Below are 5539 nucleotides of genomic sequence, written 5' to 3' on the forward strand. Positions count from 1 at the left end.
GAGGCTCCGCTATCGCGAGATTTCCCTCCCTCCCCTGCGCCACCCGCACCCGCCCTCCCGGCGGCCTCGGAGCGCGCGGTGGGAACGCTGAGGGCCGGCAGGGGACCGGGCTCATGGACTTCTTTATTCCCCTGCTAGTCCCCGGGGTGCTTGTGCCGGGCTGGCCCCATCCTTCTTCCTCGTCCGCCTCAGCCTGAGGCCTCGGAGGCGGCGGGAAGAACGAGGACGCCCCGCGTTAGACGTGTCCTCCCTCCCCCCAGCGCCGGAAGTGGCAGCCCGAGGCCTAGGAGGCGCTGCGGGGGAGGAGGGGCGCGTGGGCGGGCCCTCGGGGCGAGCGTGGGGAAGGGAAGTCACGCCTCCACCCGCGGCCGGGCTCGGGGATCACCTGAAGCTGGCGCGGCTCTTGCACCGCCCTTCTTTGGAGCATCCGGGCTGAGGCTTCTGGAGGGACAGACATTCCGACACCCCCTCCCCCCAAGTGCCACCAACCCCTTCAGTGATCTCCACCGTAGTGAGTCTTGGGAACATGTTACCAGATGGCGGGTCCTCCACTCCGGGTTTTAATTGTACGCGTCCGGAACAAGTCCCAAGAATAATGGGCCTTCCAACAAAGTCTCGCTTACGGCTATTGCCAGTGCCGGGACCGTCCGGTCCTGACTTGGAGAACCACTCAGGGTATGGCTTCATAGAGTTGAGAGACGAACCAGATCAAACTTGCTGAGCTACTTAGTTGTTTGCTCCCATCTACTTCCTCTCTGTCCTGCCAGAGAAATCCCCTAAAATCACCTTTCTGGTCCATACTTCTCTCATCAGACGGTTTAAAGTGTCTTATTACAGGACTAACTTTTCTTTTGTAATTTCTTTTCTTGTGGTTTTGTGAGGCAGGGTCTCACTCCAGCCAAGGCCAACCCTGGAACGCATTCTGTCACCCAGGCTGGCCTCAAACTCAAACTTCAGGCTCAGAGCAAGGGCCTTAAAGGCGTGGGCCACGACGCCCCACTAGACGACTTCCTCCTCAACTCTGGCCTTTGCCCTTGCCCATCAACTTCATGGAAAATTACTTTCGTAGCGTTGTTCCCTGAAATTTTTGCCAAACCCAATCGTTGTTAATTAGTCTGGACCCTGGAAGGGGCCTTCCAGGAGCATTTACTATGTTACTCATCTCCTTAAAACTTTGCTCCTGGGCTGCACAGATAGTTTTAGCGGTCAAGGCAGTTCCCTGAGCCTAAAAACCCAGATTCAGTTCCCCAGTACCCATGTAAGCCAGATGCACAAGGTGGTGCATGCATCTGGAGTTATTTTACAGTGGCTAGAGGCCCTGGCGTGCTCATTGTCTCCATCTGCCTCTCTCTCAAATAAATAAATAAAATATATTTAAAAATACATAAAAACAACTTTCATCCTGATATTCTGCTTACTCTGAATAGCTTTTGTGTTTTTGCATCGGACTCTTCCATGTACTCATACCTTTCGATTTTTTGGCGATTTAACATTCCATTAAAAAGGCTTCAAGCCTGTCTTGGTGGTGCACACCTTTAATCCCAGCACTCTGGAGGTAGAGATAGGAGGATCACCATAAATTCGAGGCCACCTTGAGACTACATAGTGAATTCCAGCTCAGCCTGTCCTACAGTGAGGCCCTACCTTGAAAAAACAAAAATAAATAAGAGCTTTAAATTCCTCTATTGAATCATTAAACCAATATAGGTTGGGTCTAGGCTTTGTCTCTTCAAATTGAGGGAACAATGCTGGGAAGGTCTTCAGAAAGAAAACCTGACCAGTTGGAGGTACAGGCAGCCAGCTGCTGGGGTGGAACTTGGCAAGTAATGGTGTGCAGGGGGGGAGTGGTGGAAATAACTCTTAACCCCCCATTATATATGGTTTTTAAATTTTTATTTATTTATTTGAGAGTGACAGAGAGAGAAAGAGGCAGAGAGAGAGAGAAAATGGGTGCACCAGGGCTTCCAGCCACTGCAGACAAACTCCAGATGCGTATGCCCCTTTGTGCATCTGGCTAATGTGGGTCCTGGGGAATTGAGCTTGAACTGGGGTCCTTAGGCTTCACATGCAAGCGCTCAACCCCTAAGCCATCTCTCCAGCCCCCCCCCCATTATATTTTTAATTATCCAACAAAGAAGTAAACTTCTATATAAGCCAGTACCTTTATTACCATCACAGAGTTTTTCACAGAGGAGAAAGAAGGAAAAAAAACTTCAAGGAATCTTTCTGAATCTACTTTGATAATTTATGACCTTTGAGGAAGTTTTTATTTCATCAAAGTTTTGAACTTTGATGGCAGAAGTGGGTGCACCACCATGCTCGGCTGCCTTGTTTTCAGTGTAAGCTAACTACAGTCTATGTTAATGATTCTTCCAAAAGGAGGGCATAGACTGTCATTAAATTCATTACAATTCGTATAATGAGTAATTTGTTTGAGACAGGGTCTCTCTGTGTAGCTCATGCTGGCCTTAAACGCAAAGCAGTCTTCCTCCCTCAGCCTGCTAAGTGCTGGGACTAACATTTGATTCATCATTCCCAGCTGAGGTCACACTCATAAAATACGATATTGAAACTGTCTTATGGAGGTGGTGGTGGGAACGTTGCTTCATTGATACTTGTTTAGTATGCACAAGCCCTGGGTTTGATGGCCAGTATTCATAAAACTAATCATGATGCACAAGCCTGTAATCTCAGAACTTGGGAAGTAAAGACAAGAGGATCAGAAGCTCAAGGTCACCATCAGCTATAGAGAGAGTTGGAGGCCAGCATAGACTACTTGAGGCCTTGTCTTAAAAAAAAATAAAGTGAGTGGAGAGATGGCTTAGCGGTTAAGCGCTTGCCTGTGAAGCCTAAGGACTCTGGTTCAAGGCTTGATTCCCCAGGACCCACATTAGCCAGATGCACAAGGGGGCGCATGTGTCTGGAGTTCATTTGCAGTGGCTGGAGGCCCTGGTGCACCCATTCCCTCTCTCTATCTGCCTCTTTCTCTGTCTGTTGCTGTCAAATAAGTAAATAAAAATAAACAAAAAATAAATAAATAAAGTGAGACTGGGGAGTTGGCTAAGTGGTTAAAAGCACTTGCTTACAAAGCCAGTCAGCCTGGGTTCACTACCCAAGACCCTGACATAAAGTGGATGGGTGTTTATTTACAGCAGCCAGAGACCCTGGCATGCCCAAATTCATGTACACAGACACTTCTGTTAAAATCTGTCTTAAGGGATGTAGTTATAGATACAGCTCAGTGGTAGAAAACTTTCCTAGCATGGGCAAGACCCTAGGTTCAATCCCCAATATTGCAAAAATAAAACAAAACCCTGTTTTAGAGGATTTCCCAAATTTTTCTGAGAATTAGCCTTCTCTTGAGAACAGTTCTTTTATTCTAGAACCTTGCCAGTGGAGGGTGGTACTGCATTCAGAACTTAGTGTACAGAAGGCTCAGAACAGTAACTCTCAGCGCTGACCAATTACAGTAAGTGCCTAAGTGAAATGCTGCACTAGCTTTCTATACCCAGTCCTTTAAATTCTATTCACATTCTTCTTTTTAATGGACACATAATTGTTCACATTTATGGGGCTCAGTGTGATGATTTGATACACAGCATCAATTCACAACGTAATACAAAAGTTTCAGGAAGAACTTTCAGAACTCATTTAAAAATAAGGTTATGAAACAGTCTGAAGAACATTGGAGTTTTATGGCAAGAACATTTAAGAATCACTTTGAGGCAGGCAAACAATAGCCGAAAAGCTTGGCAACCCAGGAGACTACTTGACTTGGGCCTTAAACACACCCCTTTCCTAACAATGCACATAGCAACCTGTCGACAGCGTGAGAGACCACTCCCCACTTGCATCAAGCTTTCACATATTCCCAATTTAAAATAAGTTTCCTTATCAACCCCTATGTAAACCCTGTTTATATCTAAACATGTTCTGAGACTTATCTGGTGTTGAGAGACAAGGGGATGAACAAGTTTGGACTGGTTTGGGGTATATAGGTGCAGTGGTTTGAATTAGTTGTCCCCCATATAAGCTCATGTGTTTTGAATGCTTAGTTCCCAGCTCATGACAATCTGGGAGGTGGATCCTTGCTAGAGAAGGGGTGTGTATTGTTGGGGTGGCCTTTATGGGTGTGTTGCAGCCAGATTCCCTTTTCCAGTGTTTGGCTCGCTTTCCTGCTGCGGTTACCACCCACTGTGGCAGAGGTGATGCCCAGCCTCTACTTAAGCCATGCTTTCCCCTGCCATCACAAAGGTTCCCCTCAAGACTGTCAGCCAAAATCAACAACTTTCCTCTCATGAGCTGCTGCTGGCTGGGTGCTTTGTTTCCGCAAGGGGAAGGTATCTGAAACAACGTGCAGCAAGACAAACAGGCCTCTGTGAACGTGTAGGGAGACTCCTCTGCTTACCGTCTTGTACCTGTGCACAACTACACATACATTCGATTAAAATAAAATGCGGCACATCATAGGAAGGGACATGTACAGTACAGAAAAGCTCAAATGGAGAATCATGACAGGGAGATTGCTCAGTAGCCAAAGACCCTTGCTTGCAAAGCCTGCTGGCCTGGGATCAATTTCCCAGTATCCACGTAAAGTCAGATGCACCAAGTGGCACATATGTTCATAGTTTATTTGCAGGGGCAAGAGGCCCTGGTGTACCCATTCATTCTCATTCTCTGGATATATGCCTAGGAGTGCTATAGCTGGGTCATATGGTAGATCAATCTTTAGCTGTTTTAGGAACCTCCACATCATTCTCATTCTCTTTCCCTCTTGTCCTCTCTCTCACTCACTCCTTGCAAATAAATAACTAAAATATTTATAAAAGAACTGGGTGTGGCACACACCTTTAATTTCAGCACTCGGGAGGCAGAGGTAGGAGAATCACTGTGAGTTCAAGGCCACCCTGAGACTACATAGTGAATTCCAGGTCAGCCTGGACTGGAGTGAGACTCTATTTCAAAAACACAAAACAAAAAAAATACACACACACACACACACCCTTATATATATAACAAAGGCTGGGCATGGTGGCACACACCTTTAATCTCAGTACTTGGGAAGCAGAGGTAGGAGGGTCACCGTGAGCTTGTGGCCACCCGCAGAGTACATAGTGAATTCCAGGTCAGCCTGGACTGGAGTGAAACCATACCCATACCTTGAAAAACCATCTTCTTTCCCAGACCCTGTAAAAAGAAGTCCCACCCAGTAGCCCATTGTCCTTGAGGACTCACTCGGTTGGCACACTGCCCTTCTTGACCCACTTGAACTTTTAACTTACCCTCTAATGAAGTTTCTTGCTGTATCACTATTTGTGCATGCCTTTTTCAATTCTTTGACTACAACACCAAGAGCCTGGAAACAGCCGGACAGAGACCACTGATAGCTTGCCTACAACCAACAACATATAATCAAATTTAATAGATATGACAGATTTTTCAAAGTAAAGAAGAGATAACAATGAAATATTTTAGGACATCCACTTTTTTTCTCTACATTTGTTCTCCTCTTTTCTTTTTAGTTTTTTTTTTTTTTTTT

Source organism: Jaculus jaculus, chromosome 4 (assembly GCF_020740685.1).
Source record: "Jaculus jaculus isolate mJacJac1 chromosome 4, mJacJac1.mat.Y.cur, whole genome shotgun sequence".
NCBI classification, from domain to species: Eukaryota; Metazoa; Chordata; class Mammalia; order Rodentia; family Dipodidae; genus Jaculus; species Jaculus jaculus.